The sequence below is a fragment of the Apodemus sylvaticus genome, chromosome 14 (assembly GCF_947179515.1).
Source record: "Apodemus sylvaticus chromosome 14, mApoSyl1.1, whole genome shotgun sequence".
In the NCBI taxonomy this organism is placed as follows: domain Eukaryota; kingdom Metazoa; phylum Chordata; class Mammalia; order Rodentia; family Muridae; genus Apodemus; species Apodemus sylvaticus.
In genome coordinates, this window is record NC_067485.1 from 21,346,086 (window position 1) to 21,372,397 (window position 26,312).

Below are 26,312 nucleotides of genomic sequence, written 5' to 3' on the forward strand. Positions count from 1 at the left end.
AGTCAAATTAGACAACTCAGCTTGGGGACTTAGTATCAATGAAGTGTTCTAGATGTTAAGTTCTGGCCTCAGTTTAAACATCCCCCAAATGTTAATATTTAGCATAACTAAAATGTAATCAGAGACACCTGAAAAACACCTGAGTAGCATGTCTAAGGTCCTGGGTTCCCTCCCTAGCACTGGAGAGAGAGAGAGAGAGAGAGAGAGAGAGAGAGAGAGAGAGAGAGAGAGAGAGAGAGAGAGAGAGAGAGATGGGGGAAGTGGAGAAAGACAGAGAGATGGGAAGGCATGATGTGGTGCCCCGTGCTTGTAATCCCAGCACTCAAAAGGCTGAAACAGTAGGATCTCTAGTACAAAGCTAGCATGTGCTCCTCGGTGAGCCCCTATCTCAAAATAAACTATAAAATTAAGAACTCCATTGTGGAAGTTGTTCCGCAAGCACCCTTCAGGGTCTACCTTTCAAGGACTTCAGCAAGCACACTTAGGGAACCAGACCCTTGTAAGCCCCAAGCCTGGAAGCTGAAAGCAGGCTCCTGTTTTCCCGCATCCTCACTTTCAGAGCTGCTGAGTGAGGTTGCCCTGAGGCACTTCCTGCTCAGAGGACAATCTTGAGTCTGGATGGCTCGCCTTCTGAGGCACTTCACTTAAAGATTTCTCTCTGGGTCAGGTGACCATCCCAGCCAGCTCACTGATAAAAACTCACCCCTCTCTACACCCAAGTGTGATAACAGAGCTCATAAACTTCTCCTGAGTCCTACCTGTCATGCCCAAGTCATTCACAGTGCACAAGTCTAGAATGGACAGACTGTTTGAGGGAAAGGAAAACGGATAAATTCATAAATTCGGAGGATGCATCAGAAACCTGCTGGTCGTAAATGGCGAAGGTGGAAGTCAGGCTGCCTCGGTAATCCTCTACTTCAGATCTCCCGGAGGGAACTCATCGATGTGGTTAGATCAGGCCAAAGAGATGGACTCATGTTAAAGAGCATCGGCTCCATTTATTTAGACTGTGGCCCCAGTCCCACCTCGCACTTTATTTACTCTTAGCACGACCTTGAATTGATCTCTCCTTTAGTGTGTCATCCTTCCACAGAGCAGGCCGCAGAAAGCCCAGTGAGCAAGCACTAGACACCAAGTAGTTATTGAAAGATGCCGTAGAACATTGTGGAATTTGTTTGTAGAACAAATAGTCCATGTGCCCCTCCCAAGTATGGACGTAGCCCTGAACCAGACCCTGGGACTGAAGTGAAGGGAGACCTCGCTGGTGTCCAACAAATGGCATTAACAGATTCTGTCTTCTGAGTGTGGTTTTGTAAACTGTAAGCAGCCAGCCAGCATGTCGTTTAGCATCCTTTGCTCCAGGGACTCTTCTAGGAGTGAAACAGAGTGGACAAGGAGGTGGGAGAAGTAGGCAGAAGGGATGGAAAGCAAGGAGGTAAGTAACGAGAGGAAGAATTTAGCCCCATATTTGTGCCTGTGGGTCATCTGGTTTAATCTGACCACATAATAGCAGCCAACCAGAATACTTGCTGGGATGATGCTGTGGAATATATGAAAGAGGCATAAGCCAATTATAAACATTTTCTCCTTTTTGGTAGATCATCCTGGATATCTGTTGCTATTGCAAAAAAAAAAAAAAAGGCAAACACACAAATGAGATGTGCACGTAAAATGCTAGGCTGTACACAGTTCTTAGACAGTTGCTAGTTATGTTTCCTACTGTTGGCCTGTAACATGCTGCATGGGGGTTAGGGGGGCAGCCAGCAATGGCTTAGGAGAAAGTGGATGGCAGATCAAATGTATATCACATTAAGTCTGAATGTAAACTGGGCCTTAAATCTATATGAAGGGAGAGCCTTCTATAGTACAAGGAAGAGGGAGATTTTTCACATTATGCTCTGACAGAAAAATGATCTGCAGATTTAGCGTTGCCCAATTGGCTTCAAAAAGTGTTTCGTGGCCCTACACGACCTCCCATCTATCTACAGAACTGGCAGCAGCATCTCCATGGTGCCTCCAGCATCCAGAGCCATGGTAACGTGTCTCCTTTGTCTTACTGTGGAGAGAGCAAGCGGGTGATGATAGGACAGAGAATGCAGTGGTGCTGGTGGTAGCAGTGGTCACAGGGGTAAAAGAGATGCAGGGAAGACAAGGGAATACGTGTGTAAAGACTCTGGTGTCCAGCAGCTGTCCTGTCATCAGGTCACTTCTCAGTAATCTCCAGCTCTAAAACAGATAGCACATCTATCTTCTTCTGAGCTGTTTGCTTTAGGGGCGTTAGGGGCAGGAAGCTCTAGGCGTTTGCAACTGATTCCATGATGTTAAGAGCACTGAACACCATCTTCCTGGGAGAAGAGCCAGGCACCCCATTTCCCCTCCATCACAAACTGGGTAATACAAAGGGGAGGTAGGCCTGGTCTCTCCATTGCAGATTTTTTGCTATGAGTTGAGCTTTGGCAACGATACAGACCCTCTGGTGTGCTAAGGCACCATGGCACAATCTTGGCTAGCCAACTAGGAAAAACCAAGGCCATTTGTATGCCAGACCAGGCAGTTCTGGTGAGAGGTCTTATGGGATGTCCTAGATCATTGGGTGGGGAGCCAGCCGTGTGCCAAGTCTTAATACCATGTGTCATCTTATGACTCTGCTTCATAGCACAGCCTCAAGATGGTAAGACATTGACTGCTAATGACTCCAGGAACACAAACCTGGCAGGACCAGCAGCCTTTACTCAAGGTTGCCCTCACTCAAGATTGCTGTCACAAAAAAAAAAAAAAAAAAAATCAAATATAGTGACTCATGCAGCGCATTCAAGCAAGTCAGTTGAACTGTGGGTCTGGCAGTAAGAAACTATAGTAACATGGAAGATCTTTAGGAAGAGAGATGACAGTACACAGTTATGGGCCTAAGATTTATTACCAAATATTTTTAAACACTTGCAAGCAAAATTAAGAGACAGTTTATTTATACTGCAACCGCTGTTCCATTCTCTCCTCTGATTTGTTTAGACAAGCTTTAGGAACAAGTTACATGCTGAGCATATAATCTACATTTAGTTCCAGAGTGCTCGCCCTTAAGGCAATCCATCAACTACTTCCTGAGACTCTAGGATGGGAGGATAAAAGGCAAAGGTTTTTAAAAAAAAAAAAAAAAGTGGGTGTGTATGCACAAAGCATGTTTGTTTTAAGAAAGATCACAAATGCTGTAGCAATAATTAGCCATGTGCATGAACCAAAATAACAAATGCCAAATGGTACAGGATCCTTTCTGAGTCCTGTTTCAAAACAGAATGTGAATGAAACACAAAGTTCTATCCTTCCCCCACAACCCCAAGCCACTCTGTTCTTACTGGATTTATGATAGTCAAATGCCCTTAGTAGGAACGCCTATGTAAAACCATCCTCCTAACACAGATTCTTCTCACCTTTATAATACTTCAGGCCTTCGAATTGTCTGGCACTGGTTCTTAGAATATAGTGTGTGCAGTTACAGGGGGACCCTGGGGTTGTGTGAGGAAAAATGGAAACAGGACTGAAAGTGATTTGTATATGTATGTATACATGTGTGTCCACATGCATATGCATGTATGTGCATGTGTATATGTCTACTGGATCTCTTCATATATGAAATTCCTGAATCATATTGCCTTCATCCATTGGCATCTGCAGGAGATTGTCTCCCTGCCCCATACCAGGCTATAACAATGTAACTTAAGTTCCTTGTATAAACCACTGTGATTTTCTTTCATGCAACCTAACCTATTAATGCCCTGCCCGTGTTTCTTATAGTACCTGTATTTGGCTTACAATACCTGAACATAGTAAAGGCCATGTTAGCACTTCTTACTTGTATTGTTTAGGGAACAGTGACAGGCAATCCTGGACATGTTCATAAATGTGCACTTTTAATAGGAAACATTCTGGGATCCAAGAAGGCGGCTCAGAAAAGTGCTCTTATGCAAATATGAGAACTTGAGTTTAATCTCTAGAGCCCACAATTTAAAAATAAAAAAAAAAAAACCATGTTTAACAGGATGGCACATATTTGTAATCCCAATGCTGGTACAGCAGGGACATATGGGTCCCTGGGACTCCCAAGTCAGCCTCGCCTACCTAGCCAGTGAGAGACCTTGTCTCAGAACAAACTAAAAGGCAGATGGTACCAGAGGAACAATACCTAAGATTTTCCTCTGACATCAGTGTACATGTGCATACATGCATGTTTGGACCTGTATGTGCACATACATTCATGAACATGGGCATGTGCCCGCACAGAGATATTTCGGTGATGACTTACATCTAAGGTTTCAAAAGAGGGGCAACTATACTATTAACAATTGCCTTCTGGAATTCCTTTTCTCACCAAGTGTATTACCATCAGAGAAGTTGATATTGGCTAAAGTGCTTTTCTCAAATGAACCATAGGTTTAACCACCAGTTGCAGAGGGGTTTAATTGGCTTAGATTGAGACATAGTCCTGTTTCTCTGGCTCTTGAGGAACTTGCATAAAGCTTTTCTGTTTCTTCTAGCATTTGTGTGAGGATGCGGAGGCTGCGCAGTGTCATCTCAGGGAGGGCATTTTCAAAAGCTGAATACGCAATGAGAGTACATTATTTCCTGTCGACATACTGCAAATGTAAGATTAGACATCAGTGATACACATGTACACATTGAGTCCAGAGAATGGAAAATACATCTCAGGTACCATAAGACCCCCTCTTTCCAAGCAGGACTTAAGGAACTGCCCTCCTGTATCTTCATGGCCAGACAGGTTCAATCCAGTGATCAGCAGTGGCTGTTCTGGACCCAGAATCTCACAGAAGCCATGCAGGGGAGATTGGGAACTGCCAATATAGTAAGGTTCCATCTTAATTAGTGTTTTCCTCAGTTTCTCAGCTTTATGTAATATAGCTGACAGTGTTTAAATCACTTTTCCTGTCCTACCCAAAGTTATGTGAGGGATGTGTGCTGCTTTTTTGCTGCCTTTCATAGATGTCCCCAAGCCTCAGTTTCCCTCCTGGGCCCAGGGCTGCTTTCTGTGGAATGAGCCCCTCACCTTTGTTCATCTCCCAGACAAAAGTGCTCACATTAGTTTTATTGTAAGCTTCATGAAACTGAACAATTTCAGCTTGAGAGATGGCTAAGCCCATGTACAACAAGTGCATTCAATCCTGAGGATGTGGCTGGGTAGAAAGAAACGCTGACTCTTGAAAGTTACCCTCTGATCTCTACATGTACCCATGACATGTATGCATGCATATGGACATACATATTACCTACTTACATACATACACATACATACATATGTAAGTAAATAAATATATATGTGTGTTTTAAATTAACAAAAACAATATCTCTACAATCTTATCTGTGTGTGCATATGCATGTGGAGGCTGGGGGACAACCCTGAGTCTTGTCTTTCAGGAAATGTCCACATTGTGGCTGACTAGGCTAGACTGGTGGGCCAGGGAGCCCCAAGAATTCTCTTACTGGTGCTAGGATTATAAGGGAAAACTACTATTCCTGATTGGTTGGTTGTTCCTCAGCTGGTTGGTTGGTTGGTTGGTTGGTTGGTTGGTTGGGTGGTTGGTTGGTTGATTGGTTGGTGGTTGATTGGTTGGTTGGTTGGTAGGTTGGTAGGTTGGTTGATTGGTTGGTTGGTTGTTCAGCTGGTTGGGTTTCTTGCAAATTCTGGAGATCTGGTTCTCATGCTCGTGTAGCAAGCATTTGACCAACTGAGCCATCTTCCCAGACCCCTGAAGTCCTAAACATCATCAGCATCTCTTCCTCAGAATCACATCCTTTCTGTTTTATTCATCTAGTATAGCTGGGTCCTCGTCATTCCTACAGGGATGCTTCAGTGCCTTGGTTACCCCAGTTTACTTATCCCATTCCATTGGCCTAGCTAGTTCTCTCTACCTCTCATCCCCATTCACTGTCACTGCCTGATTCTCAACTCCCCAGAAGCTGATTTTCCTGTACCCTTCCTCTGCACAGAGCATAGAGTGAAACGGGGTGTGAGAAAGAGTGAGTCTGGGCCTGATGACTCATTTACTGAAAACACTCCCAAGCTGCAGGCCTTTTTCAATAAACATCATCTCTCTGGACTTCAGTCTTATCTATAGGATGCTTGGTTTTATAAATGGAATAACTATAAATAAAGCTGAAACTCTTTGGGATTTGCATAAATCCCAAAGAGATTTAGGTTTCTTCACATTGGCTTGAAATGAGTATTTCAGAATGCTGAGACAGTTACCAAAACCAGCTACTCCTGCAGAGGACCTGGGTTCGATTCCTAGCACCAATTGGTAGCTCACAACTGCATGCAACTCCAGTTCCACAGGATGAGATGCTTTCTTTTGACCTCTGTGTGGAGCTCTACTGACAAGATGCACATACATATCCTTGTGCATACACATGCATACCATAAAATAATAAACTAATCAGTTTAATTGATGGTACATGCCTGTAATCTGAGCACTCTGGAGATGGAGGCAGAAGAATCAGTAATTGAAGACCAGCCTCGGATACATAATGAGTTTGAGTACAATCATACTAGAGAGGAAAGAGCCAAAAATGGCTGGTGAAAACTAGAAAGAATGGGGTGCTCATATCAATTTCTACTTTATGCTCTTTCCTACTGTCATTCAAATCCTGTCATCTTCCTGTGAAATGTAGATGCATATATACACACACACATATATAATTCCATGATCCTTGTTTTTGTCGACACCTCCAAGAGTTCTTTTTATTTTATTTTAATTTTTAAATTACAATCAAAATGTCGTCTGCTCAAGACTTCTATCACCAAATGTGTCTGACAGATACCTAGATTTAAAGATTAGCTTCCTGTCTTGAATCACCACTAGGAGAGAAACCTAACCCAAAGGAAGTGTGTAAGCAGTTAGAATTCTGGGATTTAAAATGTCAGATACTGGGGCTCAGTGGTTTAAGAACACTTGCTGCCCTTGTAGAGGGCAGGTCTCAGTTCCCAGAACCCACAAAATGGCTCCAGTTCTGGGGCTTCTGACACTCTCTTCGGACCTCAGGCACCAAGTACAAAGGCGGTGTACAGAGATATACATTCAGGCAAAATAATCATTCAGACAAAATAAAAAATAAAAAACAAAACGTTAAATAATCCAAAGAAGTCTCCAGAATGAGATGTGTCCCCCAAAGAATGCCAGGCCATTGTCCCGGTGTCATCTCATCTCTTATGGGGTTCCTCGAGTCTCAGGATTGTTCATACTTTTCTTGACAGCTCACAGGAGGAACAGAGAGACTGCCATTTAATCTACTTTTTCTCAAGGAATTTTCTTTTTAAATACTGCAGGGGAAATACTGATAATCTAGTGATTGTTTAGACCTTGACTGTACATTCTGAAATTTTTATTCATGAGTGGGCAGAATCCATTACTATTCCCAGGACACAACCAACAGCAATGACCTTGTGCCCAGAAATAAGTACAGCAGCCCTGTCTGTTTCTCCTGTGCTTTGAAACTCAGTGTGAGAGAGCAATGGACTCTTTTTCCCAATCTGAGCCAAGTGAAGTCAGGAAAATGTTTCCTTTGAGCCTTCTAAACCATGGAGTGAGCTGGGAACAAGCAGTCACCCATGGCCGGCATTTAGTCACCAAGGCTTCTGTCTGAAACAGGTCCACGTTTTGCATGGCGTGGGCAGGAAGAAAGAAATCACTTGTGGAGCCGGACCATGTGACTTCAGAGACGGGCATTCCAAGCATTCCATCTACTCGATTACAGGAAGGGCTGAGAAGTTGGTAAAGTTGCCTGCCTTGTAGACATGGGGATCTGAATTCTGTCAGAACCTGCATGATGGTTCACGTTGATTACCAACTTTAAAGGATCTAGAACCACCTAGGAGATGAGGATCTGTGGATGCTTGTGACTATGTTAATTCAGGTGGGAAGACCAACTCTAAAAAATGGGTGGCATCATTCCCCATGCTTGGGTTCTATACTATATAAGAAGCAGAGCACAAGCAGTCTTGATTCTCTGCTTCCTGACTAGATGCAACATGACCAGCTCCCTCAAACTCCAGTTGCCAGGATTTCCTTGTTGTGATAGATTATAGCCTTGAACCATCAGCCAGAACAAACCCTTTCTCCCTTAAGTTGCTTTTTGTCAATTTTATCACTGCAGAAAAACTAATATATGACATTTAATAGCAAAAACAAAAAGATAGCTGGGGGCACATGCCTTTCATCCCAGCACTTGGGGAGCACAGGCAGTTAGAGCTCTTCAAGTTCAAGGCTCCTTTAGTTCAAGGCTGTTCTAGTCTGCAGAGTGAGTTCTAGGGCAGCCATGGCTCCACAGGAAAACTATCTCAAAACCCTGCCTCTTTCCCCCCACCCCAAAATAAAGTTGGACACTTGTAATCTCAGCACTGTAGAGGTGGGTACACACAGATCCCTGGAGATCACTAGTCAGGCTTATTTGGTAATTTCAAAGGTAGTGAGAGACCCTGTGACAGAAGAACAAACTAGAACAAGGTTGGTGGTGTCTGAGGAGGGACAAGCTGAAGTTGGTCTCCAACATACCCACATATATGTGCACTTGCACACACACACACACATACACACACACACACACACACACACACACACACACACACACACACACACACCTAGGATTAGACCTTGTCAATGGAACAGCCAGATTTGGCCTTTCCTCTGATGTTTTACAAGACAGATTTGTGTGGTTACAGGAAAAAGCAGAGGGTAGTTCAAGTGGGCAGACCAAGTGATGGGATAAGTATTCAGTAGTTTGGGGAGAGAAGATGCAAAAGGAAGAGAAAAAATCATCCCTTTCCATGTATGAGGCTTGCCCTCCCTGCCAAGTTCATGTTTCTGGAAGGCGCTGCTGTTTTGTTGTGTCTTAACTTAGAAGAGCATGGTAGAAAAAGTGACAGATGAGTCACCTGTCACTAGGAGTACCACAGAGGGACATGGGAGGTGACAACAAACCACCTCTGAAATTCCTATATGAGTGAATTACCATTACTGAGCACCCCAGATTATAGGTGCAGTATGCAAGGTCGTGGGAAAGCAACGGGCCTCTGATCAACACCATAGCTGGATTCTTCCCTCAGCAAACTGAAGCAAGCCTGGGTCAGTCCAAGAAAAGGAGCGGGCATCCAGATGCCCTAGAGTGGACCTGTTCCCTATATAAATAGAGATCTTTATAATTAAAGCAAGTCTCCCATCACCCTGGTGTATTGGTCACTCTTCTTGTTAGTGTGACAAAACATCAGACAAAGGTAATGTAAAAGAGGCGGAGTTAATGTTGGCTTGGTTCTGAGAGATACATTCATCATGGCTAGGAAGCAGAGGCAGCACTGTGAGACCATGTTCACAGCAGAGAGGGGTGAATGTTGGTGCCCCCGTTGCTTCCTCTCTTTCATTTAGTCTGAGGACCCGACATTGTGCCACCCACATTCAAGATGTGTCTACCCTCCTCTCTTAAATTTTTGAAAGCATATTCATAGATAGGGACATTCCAGCGATGTGTTTCCATGGTGATTTTTTTTTTAAAGACAGAATCTCTTTCCCAGGTTAACCTCAAATTCCCTATGTAGCTGAGAGTGACTTTGAACTTTTGATCTTCCTGCCTGCCCCTCCCTAGTGCTGGGATAACATCTGTGTACCACAGGTCCCCTTTACAGTGTTGGGATTAAACCTGGGGCTTCCCAAGTGCTGGTCAAACCCTTTGTCAAATTCGAGTTTAACATGGAGTCTATACAAATTGAGCATCAAGAATCCCAAGCCTGAACTACTACAAAATCTAAAACTCACTGAGTGCTGACCTGATCAGCGGAGGCAGAAAGCTCACACCGACTTCATATGCTGAGCCTCGGGCAAAAATCCAAGTGCACTAAAAAAAAAAACTGTCTCAAATGGCCTTCGAGCTGAGCATTTGGCATATTCATATTTCCTTTCCATCCCTGAGGTGACCCAACGTGTAGATGCAAAAATCTCCAAATCCAGAAAACTGAAGAATATGCAACACTTATGGTCCCAACCTGTATCTTTAAATTAGTATTTCACAGCTATTTAAAGCCATCGACCAACCAGTCAACAGTGTCCTCCACCACTACGCCCTCCTCCTTCCTATCTCCTTCCCCATCATGGTTCTGCTTGGGCATTGATTGCTTTCCACTTGAGATAATCCTTTAGTGGGAACCTTCTCTTAGATCCCCCACCCTAGATCTGCCTGAGTACCCTTCCCTCCTGTCATCTGACTGTAATGCTGTCACTTAGCCTCTAAACATCTCAGAGTCATTCTTCATAGGGTCCACCTGACCTGGGATGGATTGACTCAAACCATGTCCCTGTGAGGTGTTGTGGTCTGGCATTTAGCAGGAGGGAGCGTGCAACTCCATGCATCTAATTAAAATAGACACCTTCCACACTGTCCTTGGGAGAAGACACAAAATGTGTGTTATTTAAACCTTGTCACCTGGGCCTTCCTGGCTTGCATAAGCTCCTGATCCCTTCTGGATCTCCAGGCAGGAGCTTTCTGCCCGGTTCCAAAGAAAACTGTGGTTGGTTGCATACGTGTGTGATGGACTCACATAACTCCTGTTACCCTCCACATTGGCAGTTGTTACTGATCGAGTTAGTCCCTGCCTGGGCTAATTTTCATCTTCCTACCCACCTTCCCATGAGGCAAATGGAGATAATATAGATTGTGCAAAATTGTTGAAAGAAATCCTAATTTGGGGGGGGGGGTGAGGGGTGGGAGACTATCAATCAAGATAAAAAATGTGTGCATTGATAAAAGGCACTTGTATATTTGCTGTTTACACACTTCTGATGGGAGTCTCTTGTATATATTGTGGAGAAAGTCAAATTAAGCTGTTCCAAGAAATTTTCTTCTAATAGCTGGGCGTAGTGGTGCGTGACTGTAATACCAGCTCACGGGAGGATGAAGCAGGAAGACCTGTCACAAATTCAAGGCAAGCCTGGGCTTCAGAGTAAGACCCTGTCTCAAGAAAGTGTAGGGGTCAGGTAGAAGACGGAAGAAGGGAGGGAGGGAAAGCAAGAGGGAGCGAGAAAAGAAGGCACAATGTGAGGAAAGGAGGAAGAGAGAGGGGGGGGAGAGGGAGAGGGAGAGAATGCAAAATTATTGTCTGTAGACATAAAGGCCTTCTCCCATTCCAGTCCAATGTGAATTCCGTGAGAAACCACAAATGCTCACACATGTGGCTGACTGAAGCCAGCCCCCAGCTCTTTTCTTAACTACATACAGCCTCTGTCCTGGAATCGGCCACTATACAGGTGGAGGAGAAACAGGAAACGCCCCCCTTCCCTTCACACTGTTGGAAATAACCATGAGGAAAAAAAAATATCAATCCCACACACTCAAGAATGCGGCAGAACTTATTTTGTTTAAATCAATCAGGCAAAGAATTTATTTATTTATTTTTTAAACAAAAGAATGCTAGCAAAGCCATAATGGGATACTTGCTACCAGATCGTGGAAAGACCGACCGGAAGTATTGACTAAGTTCTCATGGAAAGACCGGAAGTATTGACTGAGTGCTCATGGAAAGACCGGAAGTATTGACTGAGTTCTCATTGGAATGAAACAAGCACTTTGATAATTCAACCTGAATGTGAGAGACTTTTAAAATTTTTACTTAGCATGCAAAATAATGACTTTCATTATCTTTTCTTTCGTGCTGATCTTTGCTGTAGCTCCTATGCACCCATGACTCCATCTTGTTCCCCACCCATCTCCCTGGTGCCCATCCTCCCACTAAATACACTCTAGATTCTGTATAAGAGAACTCATTCTTTCATCCCCAATTATCCTTTCTTCATCCTCTCCCCCTTCACAGCCATTCCTTCCCCAGCATGGTATCTTTTAGCTAGTATTTACTAAATGCACACCACACCCAGTGATTACAGGTTAGTATGCATTGAATTATCACCTGCAGAGTGGCTGCTATTGACCCATTCTAAGATGAGAAGACTGAGGTAGGAGTCAAGTATGCTGTGACACTCTCTCTCTCTCTCTCTCTCTCTCTCTCTCTCTCTCTCTCTCTCTCATGGAATCTAAGTGACACCACCATATCAAAAATAGTATTTTGGCCACACCCCTGTGAAAACAGTATAAAACCATTAGCATAAATATAGTTCTCAAGTGGATGTCCATCTGCGAGAAATGATAAGAGGATGTTGGCACATCCAAGGAGAAAACTTCTGGCCCATGATTGAGCTATGAAGCTAAAGTTCAGGACAGACAATTATTTAAATTTTTATGATAGTATTATATCCTCAATAGGTGATAGAGATAATAGATAGATAGATAGATAGACAGACAGACAGACAGACAGGAAGTAATAAGCCACCTCATTTTCATGATCTAGCATTCTCAGAAATGCTCTTCTGTCATGTTCGTGTATAGACGAGGAAGCTGATTGGCTGTCAGTGTGCTCCCACGCTTTGCTCCCAGGAGTTCACAGGCTGCAGATTTGCTTCTCATGGTGATGGTGTCAGGAGATGGTGAGGGCTCGTGAGAGGTCCTCCTTCTCTGTAGCCCCGACTCCGAAACTGGAGGGCTGGTTTCCTGGAAAGAATTGTTACAGAAACCTGACCTGACCAGCCCTGAATCACTCTCAAAATTTCCTTTTCCCTCCACATCTGTCTCCATTGTTGTGACATATTTTCCTGTTCAGACTTCACCAGAGTCCAGACCAATGGTGCTTCCAGACCCACCTTAGATTTCCAAACTCCAAAACTGTGAGCGAAATGAACCTCTTTCTTTCAAAAGTAGCCTGCCTCAGGCGCATCATTATAGTAACAGTAGGTGGACCTTTATGCACGCTTTCCAAGGTCATAGTGCTAATAAAGAAGATGAGCCTTGTGAACAGGAGCTGTCACTTCACTGCATTTCTATTTGTTGAACATCTTATTGCAGCTGTTGAACCACGCTGTCATCATCCTTTCCCTTCCTTTGCTCTGAAAGCCCTGAACACAGTCAATACCTGGCCAGAGTCTGTGCTTGTCTAATGTCGTGGAAATCCCAGCCAGACTGTGGGCATGCCCCAGTCAAAAGAGGAGGACAAATTTAAATTATAATGAGTAATGGTGTCAAGACTGTTCAAATAAGTCCAAAAGCTTCTGTTCACACCCCAGGAATAAGGAACTCTACAGACAAAAGCAGATTTAAAATATCAGACATTGAATTTTGTGTCTGAATACAGATGCAATTGACCATTTGTTAGGCAGAGTTTCATTCCAGTTTGAAGTGCACATATGTATGGATGTGTGTGTATCTTTGAGTATATGCATGTATGCGTATCTGTGAGTATATGTATGTATGTATCTGTGAGTATATGCATGTGTGTATATCTGTGAGTATATGTATGTGTGAATATCTGTGAGTACATGTATTTGTGTATGTGTATATACATGTGTGTGTATCTGTGAGTACATATATGCGTATGTAGCTATGAGTATATGTGTGTGTGTGTATCTGTGAGTATATGTATGTATGTATATATGTGAGTATATGCGTATATATCTGTGATTATAGTATATGTGCATGTATATCTGTATGTGAGTGCATATGTATAGCAATATGTTGCTATATTGCTATATATATTAATATATTTATATATATTGCTGTACACATATGCACATGGAATGTTTTGTAGAGGATGGTTTTTGAAGAGCTGGTAAGCTTCTGGACTGAGATTTGAGGTGTCTCATTAAGTGAATGAAGTGAGGCAGGAACCTTCTAATTAGAGATATTCCACTGAGCATCTTCTAGAGTCGACTGGTACTTAGGATGTACTTTGTTGCCTCAGGGAAAGCTCAGATGGACAATGAGAACATTTTAACACAGATAAGAACAGAAACAGAGTGAAAGATGCAAAGAGGAAAACCCTTGCCAGGAGATAAGAGCAGCTGCTGGTATTCCTAGGACTTAACCACCCTCCAGCCCTGGCCACCCTCTCTTCTCCTGTATGAACTTACAGCAAACTAGCACTTGTCTTAAACATGGGTTAGCACTGGTATTGTTCCCACTTTAGAGATGAGAAAACTGAGGCACCAAAAACTAACTTTCACCAGGGGCATCAAGACAGCCAGGGTCAACAACTCACACAATCTTGACCCTTAGTGTCTTCTCTCCCCAGTGGCAACAGGATGTCTGATAATTGAAAGCAAAATGTTACTTGAAATGACACAGCACTATTTGTGTTCTGGGAATCACCTCATCCCACGTTATTCTCCTAAAGGCTTGGGCTTATGATCACCTCCATGTTCATTCTCCGTGTGTATGTCTCTCTGGAGCATGCTTAGTGTGTATGTACATGGGACTGATGCTTCTCACACATGATCTGCCTTGTTTTAGGCAGAGTTATCTCCTGACCCTCAAAATCACAAATAGATTAGGCCTATTGACCAGTGACCCCCAAGGATCCACCTCCCCTTGCCCACCTAGTGCTAGGATTACAGGCATGGACTCCACACCAGGATTTTAATACAAATTCTGGCAGGAACTCGCGCTTGGGAGGCAAGGACTTTGCTGGCTAAGCTATCTCCTTGGCCCATCTCCATTTTCTTTATTATTTTTAAATGTGTACCGTGCTTGACTGCTTCTCTGTGTGCGCCCTACCTACGTGCAGGTGCTCGTAGTGGCCAGAAGAGGGCATCAGAGCCTCTTAATGAAATTACAGGCAGGGAAGCCTGCCCAGTGTGGATTCTACAAAACCAACCTGGGTCCCCACCAAGAGTAGCAAATGCTCATCCATCTCTCCATCTCTATTTTCTTAAAAGAGGACCGTAAAGTTTACAAAACTAAGTGATTCTCCTAGAGGCATCAATTGCCAAAGCCCCGAAGCTAAGACGCTAGCCCAGGTCTTATGCAACACAAAGCCAGCCATGTCTTTCAAGCCGCTGGCAAGCGCTATGGTTTCCAGAGTGAGTCTCAAGTACAAGGGTTCAGTAAGGCATTTCTCCCTCTAGTCTCTGACAGACTCATCATCCGACAGCCTTATCATCCGACAGCCTTACCACAGCACGGCTAAGGATTTCAGAGTGGAAGACCCCCTTCTTCCGTGAGACCCCGTATTGAAGAATATATAAATGCTCAGACATCTCCCATGTAGTGCAGTAGTCACTGTGACAGCGTACCTGGATCAGAGGACATCGCCATTCATCCGGGAAGAATGTAGATTTTTGATTGTTGAATGAATGCGGAATGGAGTTAATGACGCCCAGCCAGGGTGAAGACGAGCGGTTGGCAGGCGAACGCTGTAGATTTCTGGGAGCTGGTTCAAACATCCTTAATGTTCCCTTGGCTCCATGTGGTCCTGCAAGTGAGCCCCGGGAGAGGATGCCATAATTGCACTGCTTCCTGATTGAAAACAGCTGCAGGTAGCAGGTCAGCCCATTGTCGGTTTTGCTGGTGATTGGGAACGACACAGGCTCCACAGGCCCCACTCTGCAGCCTCACTCTGAAGTGAACAGGAGGTAGAAAGGAGGTTTTGCACTTGCTGAGCTTTTCAAAACTGAACCATTCATCTTCCAAGGGTCAGAACGCAGCCATCCCATTCACAGAAGTGTGAGTCACACGCCGCCCCCCTCGGCCCCCCTCCCCCCATTCTAAAGCAAACGTTTGTTTCAGAAAGAATTCTTACCTTGGCCGATTTTTACAGCTACCTTTCCTCCACTTGATTTAGGCTGGTTTTCAATAAAACTGTTGTCTTTGTAACAGCTTGTTCCTTCCCATAAATCCAAAGGCTTCCGAAGCTTTTCTGTAAGATTGGTGCTAAGAGGATGATGGTGTCAGGTCCTCCGGAATGGACCCTAGCAACAGTACCTCGGACAGTCTACAGCACTGCCTGATCTGGGCCGTCTCAGGGTCATCATTTCACGAGCGAGCGGGAATTTCCAAGGCAGATTCTTTAGAGGTTCCGCTTTTCATGTCCTCCAGGTTGGCATCCAGCACTGCCCCACAGTCAGAGTCCACAAATCCACCCACCCGCTAGAAAGGGTAAAACAGGATGTCCACGAAGACCGGAGACCGGTGCCCGAGGCGGGGTTTACACTGCAGTGAACGTCCAGAAACAAAGATTGCTGTGTGATGAACATAATTTGCTCTGTGTGTGTGTGTGTGTGTGTGTGTGTGTGTGTGTCTGTGTGTGTCTGTGTGTGTACATGTGCATGCGCATGCACAATATGTTTGTGGAATATGAGGACACATGCCACAGAAGGCATATGAAGGTCAGAGGTCACAAGGCAGCGCCCCCCCCTTGCATTTCCACGTGGATTTCCAGGATGGAACTTGGGCTGCTGTACTTGTACACCAAGTACTTTTACCCACTGAGCCATCGTGCCAGCCCTGTGTTGTGGTTTTTAGGGGATTAAGATGACCCCAAAGTCTAACTATGAGATACAGACAAACTCAACAGGGATTCTGGGAACCTGCGTGGCCACCCAGACCAGTCGTAGGGGGCAAGGTGTGCTGTCATTCGAAAACAATTACCATTTGTTCACAAAGTTCGCAACCATGGCCCGTCCTGTTTAGTGACAGAAGTATGCTTGTTATTAAATGTATCCTTTAAATTTTTCTAAGTGTACAGCCTGGGGACATTACATATTGACGTGTTAGCAGCCGATCTACCAGCATTCAGACTACAATGCTATTCCCTGCGCTTTTGTTGACTCTCCTCCCCAGCCCCTACTGAACGTTACCGTCATTGGGTGTTTGGTGTCAGAGATGGTCGATTGTGGAACAATTCTGTGTTTAACTCTTTAGAGATTGACACACTATGTCTTGGCATCCATCAGGAACCATTGGAATTCTCCCCACTCTTACTGCCAGTGCTTGTTTTCCCCATCTCTGTTTTCATTTTGTTTGTTAATGTGGTTGTTTAATACAATCCTAACGGGTCTTACTGTGGACATGTCAGTTCACCTTAAAGTTCAGGCAGAGACATGTGAATACTATGTGTATGTTGGCAGGGGTGATGGACATAATTTGCAGTTGCGTTTAAAGTTTCTGAGATGTACTCATAAGGAATGGTGGGGTTTAAAGGGAACTTGGAGATGTTGGGAGTCATGGGAGCCGGAGCTTCTGGCTGCCCAGCAGGATCACCTGGTGTATGCTTTTTATATTCCAGTAGGTTAGGCTGGGGGGCAGTTGGGCTCAGTCAATGAAATGCAAAGATTTGAGTTTGATCCCCAGAACCCAAATGAAAATGCCAAACATTGAGGCGCCAGCGTGGATAGAGCATTGGTCTTGTGTTTACAAGTTCCCTTGGGAGTATAATGTGCACTAGTTCTGGATTCAGCAGACGACAAGGCTGTGGCCTAATACTATGACTTCAAGCCTTATTGTCTCTCAGAGCTCTGTTCCATATACTCATCATTTAGCAGAATCACAGACTCGGTGTTGCTTTAGGGATTGCATTTCTAAAATGTGAACCTTCAGGTTACACTCAAACCATACTTACCCCACAGACTGGAAACACACACACACACACACACACACACACACACAGAAGGGAAGCCAGTGTATGACCACCCTTAATTGAGAGTAGGCAAATAAACTTAAGAATTATCTGAGCTGAGCAGTGGTGGAGCACGCCTTTAATCCCATCACTTGGGAGGCAGAGGCAGGCGGATTTCTGAGTTCAAGGCCAGCCTGGTCTACAGAGTGGGTTCCAGGACAGTCACAGCCAGGGCTACACAGAGAAACCCTGTCTCAAAAAAAAATTTAAAAAAAAAAAATTTAAAAAAAAAAGGATTATCTGGAAGTTTCCCATCAAGGGCAAAGAATACCTTAAATCCCTCCCAGAGTGCTTTGGTTCCTTTAAAAAAAATTTTTTTTCTTCCAATTTGATAGGGATTTTTACATCTTCAACTCTTAGACGTCTTGGTCCATCCTAACTTCAGGAGGTCCGCCCCCCTGGTGGCCCTTAGCATAGGATCCAGGATGTAGCTGCCAGGGTACTTAGCCGACTAGTGTGCAGAGAAGCACCAAGAGTGTGTATGCGTGAGTCTGCTGGCGGCCCTCCCTGAAGAGAAAGGAGATTCTCCATCTCCCCACAAACGCCTTTTGGGAATTACTCATCCAAAAAAAAAAAAAAGTACAGAAGAACAGACAGAGTAAGACCAGGGACATCCATCGAACTTAACCCTTGTCCAGAGACGCCATGCCGTCCACATCCAGCCGTCCCCAGCTTTCTCTCTGTGAGGAATCACTCTCGGTTTCTTGGTGAGAATGGAATCCTGTCTTGGGAATGATTATAAACATGGCCTGTCTATTAAGCAAAGAAAGGCAATAAACCTTCAACTAGCCATGCTGGTGGGAGAAAGAAAAAGAAAAGCCCTGCTGTTTGACAGGATGGGTAGTTTGAAGGGGGAAGATCGGTGCCGTCACAGGAGCAGGAGACATGGACAACGGAGAATGTTTGCGGGGTGTTGGGAAGCCATGGAGGGATGTCTGTAGAATTCTACGAGTGATGGTTATCATCGATCGCACGTGGACATGATGCCAGGCTCTGTGCAAATCCGTGTCCCCCCTTTTTATCAGCAGAGATATTACTGATAAAATTACAAGCTGGCTAAGTAATTATCTCCTTAAACAGGGTGTATGTATAATTCAAGTAAAATAAAAATTGCATTAGGAGGAAAGGAAATTGTAGAAGATTGCGTAGTCAGGTAGGAGGAAAGCCAGGATTGGAATCTGCCCTTTCCTTGACCTCACACGGTCGTTTGCAGTGCCTTTTGTCATTACACCGCAGCCTGTTCTTGAACATCTTTGAGTCCTTCCTCATCAGTAGCAGCCAGCCATGATGGGACACATTGGCAATCTTAGCATTTGTGGGAATAAGGTAAACCAGGTCAGCCTAAACTACAGGAGAACCTATCGTTGGGAGTGGGGGGGAAGGTGGGGATAGGGCGGTGTGTGTGTCTGTGTGTGTGTGTGTGTATGTGTGTGTCTGTGTGTGAGAGAGTGAGAGAGACAGAGACACATAGACAAGAGACAAACAGAGATAGAGACACAGACAGACAGACAGAAAGAGGGAGAGACAGATCACATCAGTATCACCTTCCTATCATTAATTAATAGCAGTACCATTACCATTTTGTATTGCTATTTCCTGCGCTCTCCAGGAAGCTGTGTTACAGGACACTGGCAAGAGCTGAACACAGCATGGTCATTTCCTCCCTGTTCTGACAGTGCTGCCCTGATCAGTTGTCACATTGTCCCAGCAGTCTCAGGGCTGTGGCCACATGGAGGGCCACCTTCCCCTGTCCTTAAAGAGGTTTGCACTAGGCCAGATCAAGATTCCGGAAGGTCCCCGTGACTCTTCCCAGCCACCCAAGTGGCAGATCACCAGCCTTGTGGGCGTCTTGGGAAGCTGTCCTGGCACAAGGGACACTGGAAAGCTAAAGAGTTTGTGCTTCGGCACAGGAACCAAGAAAAGTCCTGACAGAAAGGCATTTCCAGCTTTTTCAAAAACTCTGACTCAACCTCAGCGGGACAATTCTCTTGGGACCTGTTTGGATCCAGATGGTCATTTTCCCTGTCTTGAGCCTTTCCAGGAATTCCAGAGCAGGCAGGCAGCCAGAGGACACTGGCCATACTGAGCTGCAGTTACATTCCCCATGTGAGCAGATTCTGCAGATGTTTCCAGCCAGATGTCTGCTTTGTTCCCTCCATCCTGATCCAGACTCATGCCCTTGGGCATATGAGAGTCAGGGATGTGTGTGGTGGACTCACACCACAAGACAGCTCTTGAGATATTTCCAGATACCCCAGTGCCCTCCATCACCACACAAGGACCAGAATGGCATTGGGCTAAGAGCATAAGGACAGCTTCCTCCAAGCCTTCGTGAAGACTGCCCCTCCATCACACTGACACATGCCAGCAAATAGGACGTCCCACAGAAAGACTCAGCAACCTGCCAATCAAGGACATTGAGACAAGGCAGCCAGCACGCCAGTTTGTTATCCAGTGCCAAATGGTCAGTCCCAGAAACATCAGTAGAGTAACGGTATATAAACTGAGCAGGGATATTTAGGGATATATATGTATCAGACATACAGATACATGCATGCGATAGCTGTTAGTAGGAAAAAGAGGTCACATGTTTGGAAGCAAGAGGGAATATATGAGAGGGTTTAGAGGAAGGGAAGTGGAGGGGAGAGGTATAAATCTAATTATATTATAATCTCAAAAAGGAAAAAGAAAAAAAAAAGGGCAAACCACCCAGAGCACCTGAGGAACTCTTCACCAGGCATGGCTGGCTATCCTAAAGGCTTTTAATCAGCAGGACCAGTCTGCCCTAAACACAGCTTCTGTTAGTTCCTATGCGCCCAAATGCGGCTTGTGCTATTTAGAGAGAGAGGCTTTAAATGTTTTAATCATGTTAAGTGTTAAATTCAGTCATATTCATTATCCCCCAAAAACGTCTTCAAATATGCACACACACATCCCCCCCCAAAATGTGTTTGTGTCATTAAACAATAAGGCCCCCTTTCTTCTTCTTCTTCTTCTTCTTCTTCTTCTTCTTCTTCTTCTTCTTCTCCTTCTCCTTCTCCTTCTCCTTCTCCTTCTCCTCCTCCTCCTCCTCCTCCTCCTCCTCCTCCTCCTCCTCCTCCTCCTCCTCCTCCTCCTCCTCCTCCTCCTCCTCTTCTTGGTTTTTTCGAGACAGGGTTTCTCTGTGTAGCCCTGGCTGTCCTGGAACTCACTCTGTAGACCAGGCTGGCCTGGAACTCAGAAATCTGCCTGCCTCTGCCTCCCAAGTGCTGGGATTACAGGTGTGTGCTACCACAGCCCTCCTTTCTTCTGTTCACCTTGACAGACACCCCTCCTGCCTCCTGAGACTGTGGCCATGCACCATAGCGCCGGGCCTCTCGTCCTCAGATTCAAGGCCACTGTGGCATCGCTGCCTCCAGCTAAGGGGAGTGCATGCAGGATGCACACTGAGATGGAGGCTTCCCTTCTCCTCCTAGGCTGCTTCCGTTGTTTGGGGATAGAGTCTTGCAGCATCCGATTCCACAGAGCTGGGTTACAGACCTGTGCCCGCACACCTGTCCTGAGTACTTTTTCTGACCCACAGAGAGCTTGCCTAGAAGACATGTGGGTGCTCACAATTTTCAGTGGCCCCGCCAGGGCAGGAGTTACAGTAGCCGGAGTCACAGTGAGCTTGGGGACGCCAACTGTCATGTTGTTTACCCTGGAAAGACAGCCTGGTTTCTCTTCTTTTGTCACCCCAGGATATGACACTTTGTGCCACAAAAACTAAAGTCCATGATCAGTTTTCCTATACTACAAGGTTTATTTGAGCATTCTCAGCCCATTTATTTCTTGGCTTTGTTTTTCCTTCCAGCATACAGCGGGTGGGGAGCCTCTCTTTGTCACCACACTGTTAGAACAACAATGCGTCCAGCATATGAGTGTATCACACTGGATTAGTGAGTCCCAAACTTGGTGTCGGGGCACACACCTGTAATCATAAGGGAGAGTCGAGGAGAATCAGAAATTCATGGTCATCCTCAGCTACATTCCATATTTGTGAGCCAACCTAGACTACCTTGAGATCCTGCCTCAAAAAAAAAAAGTCCTAGACTTCTTCATTTAAACCATTCTTAAGCCAGAGATCTCCAACTAAGCTAACTGAGCTATTAAAACCAAGGCCGGGCATTTATTTTTGTTCTCATTAATCTTAATTTTTCTTGGTTCTATGCCATCACTCCCTCCAGTCTCTGAGGATATATTTGCATATTAATCACAACACACTAAATATCCCTTCCAGCCTTCTGCTACCTCTAAAGATAATAACCAAAACGCAAATAAAATGTTGAACAGAGCAGAACAGAAGATAGTGCTGAGGAGACCCGTCCTGGGCCCTGTGCTGACTCTGAGCAGAGAAGGCCCTCTGAAGACACAAAAATGAAGAAAGTAGTGAATACAGATCTGCTTCCTCTGAGGCAAGCCCGGTCACTCAGCCGTGAGGATGTCTAATTATGACAGTTGCTTCATTCCTGGACACTCCAAGGATGTTGGGTTTGGACTTGTTTGTCAAGGTTGACCAAACTGAAGGACCTCTGTCCACAGTACCCAGAATATCTTCTGGCGATAGAATCAGAATAGGAAGGCTTGAGGCAAGGACCTCAAGAAGTCTCACCATGTCCTCGTGACCTCTGTCATTACGCCTAGGGTCCCATCTTCTAGTGTGGTTTAGCATCCCTTACCCAAAGCGTTTAGGACAAGAAGTGTTCTTCATTCGCTACCTTCTCCGTTTTAAATATTTGTGCACGAAAAATGAGATCTTAAGAACGGGACCCAAACGTGTATCTGAGCCTCACCGAATGATGGAGAAAGTCATCTTCGTTTTATGTAATAACTTTTAGTGAACCTACCTTGTGACTCCAGTCCTACCATGTGAGGCCAGGTGTGGAATTTCTCACGTGTGTCCTGCGGCTGCTCACAGACTTGGGGATTTGTGGAACGTTTTGTGTTTGGAATTTGCAGGTTTGTGGCGCTGAGCCTGCCCCAACCCTGATGAGCCATCTACATGTCTTCGTCTTATGTGTGTAAGCCGGGGTGGGGGGCCGGACGCATCCAACTCTCTCACACTGAGAATGTCAGGATTGTGTGTGTAGAAAAAGCATCTCCACTTAATCCTCACCCTTGGAATGTGTTTTTTTAAGGCGATATGTGTCGAATTCTAGAAGTGCCTTCTATTCTAAGCAGTCAGTTGCTGTTTGCAGACCTTAAAATCAGTGGCCATCCATCCTCACAGAAGATGGAGATCCAGCACGGAAGCATCTCGCCACTTCTCAGCCAGGATAGTGTCCTGCATAGAGTGCTTAATAGCCTAGAGGCATGCTCAACCTGCAGACCACAGGAGACCCCTAGACCTTTGAAGGTGGTTGATACAAAATTATGAACTTACCTTAAACATCGTCAGATTTATTTTGAGGAAGAAACACTGTGTGGAAAAAAAAATCTCATTGAGCAGTTCTGAAGTGTGACCTTTCTGAAGTGTGAACTTTGTAGGTAACAATGCTGTGTCACAATGTCAAACCAGTTGGACAGACCTACAAATTTACATCATGTTTCTATGTAGATTTTGAGATAATGAGAGAAAGAGAGTCATAAAAGAATGAACTGTTAGTATTTTGTAAAAAGAAGAAGAGGAGGAGGAGGAGGAGGAGGAGGAGGAGGAGGAGGAGGAGGAGGAGGAGGAGGAAGGAGACCAATTAGGAAGGAAGAAAGGGCAGATACTATTCAGCCATTAGAAACAATGAATTCATGAAATTCTTAGGCAAATGGATGGAGCTGGAGAACATCATACTAAGTGAGGTAACCCAGTCTCAAAAGATCAATCATGGTATGTACTCACTAATAAGTGGATATTAGCCTGGAAAACTGGAATACCACACATCAAATGAGGTACAAGAAGAACGGAGGAGTGGCCTGGTTCTGGAAAGACTCAGTGTAGCAGTATAAGGCAAAACCAGAACAGAGAAGTGGGAAGGGGTGGGTGGGAGAACAGGGGGAGGGAAGGTGGCTTATGTGACTTTCGGGGAGTGGGGGACCAGAAAAGGGGAAATCATTTGAAATGTAAATAAAAAATATATCGAATAAAAAAAAGAAAGAAAGAAAAAAAAATGCCAGTGAGCACCACTGCTCAGTAGTGGGGCATGGCGCCCCCTAGTGGTTTAGTGAAAACCCAGCAGGATCCACTACCACTTTGTGGAAGAAGGCATTTCAGAGAACTAGAAGAACAGAGAAAGAACTCAGCCCCTCTAATTGGCGTCTTGCATCTTAAACACTCCCACATTTAGGATAATGCCTAGAATGGTAGCAACAAGGGAGCCGTGGCCAGGAAGATCTCTTGAATCCAGACTACATAGCAACATCCTCTTCTGTTAAAAACTATTATTCTAGGTGGAGAGACGGCTCAGTGGTTAAAGGCATTGCCACCAAGCCTGACAACCTGAGTCAGAGTCTCCAAGAGCCACAGTGCTGTTGTTGGATTGCCACATGCATGCTGACAGCCCGTGTCGATTAATAATAATAATAATAATAATAATAATAATAATAATAAAATGTCTTAGTTATAAAATTTTTAAATATAAGCAATTAGGATGATGGCCCGAGATTTGCATCAGTTTGGTCTTGGACACTCCAGCATCTTTATTAATTGCTCCATCCTTATTTTATCAGAGCTAATCTCTTTATCAGTGAATGCTTTTTCAGAATGAGTTTGAATTTGTCAGCGGTGATATATTATGCCGAGAGATAGAGCTAAGTGGGAGAGAACTTACTCGCTGGTGCTGGGTCTGATCCTCGGTCCTAAAAATAAATACATACAGTTGGTATCTCTTTTTAGTTCATTAGCAGACGCTCAGCCGGGTTAGTGCTAGGGGCTGAAGGGCCAGCCAGCCTCTATCAGATAAGTAGCATCAATAAATCCTTGTGCCTCTGAGAACCATTCCAGCCTTCATAGGAGCTTGCTGGTTTTGCATACCGCAGTCATGTGCTCAGGCAGTTTTCTGTTTGCCTGTTGCTAAAGACTCATCCTGAATGTGTTTGACATTTTACTTGGCTTCGAAAGGACTTTCGTGCCCCCTGTGTTTTCTTCCCTCGAGCTGCCTTGAGCTAATTAACCTATTCCCTCGCTGTCTGGGACTAGGACTGTATGCAAATGATCTCATTTCCTATGCTGACATATCACTCTTGCATGAACATCCCTGATGAAATCCTGCGGCGTTTTATGGGGCAGTGCACCTGTGCCGCCAGCAGGGGGCGCATGGAACGGTTCTCTGAGTAGACCTCAGCAATGATTAAATGATCATGTTCCCTTACCAGCTGGTATGAGAAAGCCGGAGCTGGACTAGAAAGCTCTTTGCGGAGGAACAAGGTTCAAGTCCCAAGCACTCCACTTCCTAGGGATCTGATTCCCTCTTATGACTTCTGTGGGCGACAGGCACACATGTAGTATACACGTGCATTTGGGGGAAACACTCCTACAGATAAAATAAAATAACTAAGTCTTTTTAAAGTGAGAGCTTACCAATTCTCTTTCTTAAGACTGATTCTCAGAGTCTAGAGATAAAAGATTGACACTAATATTTTTTTCAGATAGCAAAAAGTAACTTTGGGGATTTGATTTTGGTCTGTCCTTCCAATGGGTTTATAAACCCTGCATCTAAATGATGCAGCATCCTCCTAATAGAGAGAGACCTACAGAATAAAGCTATTTAAAACACAATTCCATACCCACTTTCGGTTTTTCTACATCTTGAGGTACATGGTATTTTTAATTTTGTCAGCATGCGTAACTTAAGTCTTTTGACTTCTTCCGGTTCCCATGTTTAGTGGCTGCCCGGTCAGTATGAAGGGCCCTTTCCTTATTGAAATAACTCTGGTGTTCAGACACTGAATGTCTAAACCTCCACTTTCCTGTATACATTTGCATTCTCAGGTTCTATCTGCCTGATCAAACTCAGGAGGGGAGAGGGCGGTTTCTTGGGTCATTTTTCACTTCACTCCAGTATTTCTTGGTGATGTTGAAACAAAACAAACATGAGTTATTAAACCATCCTCACCCTGCCCTGGGGGTGGAAAGCGGAAAGTGGGGTCTGGAGAGTAAAGCACTTACCACACAATCATGGGGACGTGATCCTGTGCCTCCAAAACCTATGCAAAAGCTGAACAGTAGACCACGTATCCGTGACCCCAGCAGGCCTCGGACGGGATGGATCCTGGACAAAAGAGAATCCTTGGAAGCTCACAGGCCAGCTGGCCTGGTTTATGAAATATGGATGTGCCCCTCCCTGTCTCAAGCAAGGTGGAAGGTGAGACCCAACCCCTAAGGTTGTCCTTCGACCTCAGTGTGCACACTGTGACATGCTAATACGCACACAGGACACACGCACACGCTCACATGCGTGCACATACACACACACACACACACACACACACACACGCTCTATAAACTGGATGAGAGCAGTTTGGAGCTGTGTGATGCAGGGATGAGTGGTTGAGCAAAGGGTTGTGTTGCCCTGTGGGTCCTGCTGTTGACTCAACATGGACACAGCTTGGATTGTTGAAGACTGAGAGCTTACAGTTGGAGTTTGGTTCTGTTTGGTAAGGGCTTAGAGTTTTCGTTTGGATTTGGTTTTGTTGTTTCTTTGTTTGCTTTCTTTGTTTGCCTGCTTGCTCACTTTATCTCCTCCTTTAGACGGGGGTCTTTCCTTGTAGCTCAAGCTGGTCTGGAACTTACTGTAAAGCCCAGGAAGGCCTGCAAAGT

At 44.8% G+C, this 26,312-nt stretch overlaps 1 protein-coding gene and 1 long non-coding RNA gene across 7 annotated transcripts in view; one reads left to right on the forward strand and one right to left on the reverse strand.

The window, feature by feature from the left end:
• The window catches only part of Atxn1 (ataxin 1), a 416,850-nt gene that overhangs the window by 373,184 nt on the left and 17,354 nt on the right, over positions 1-26,312 (forward strand). The gene's annotated exons all lie outside the window — the stretch shown is intronic.
• Positions 11,439-16,126, reverse strand: LOC127665175 (uncharacterized). The gene is made up of 3 exons (XR_007973329.1): positions 15,671-16,126; positions 15,165-15,487; positions 11,439-12,591 (listed from the first exon to the last, which is right to left on the reverse strand). It is a non-coding gene; the product is annotated as an uncharacterized LOC127665175 (long non-coding RNA).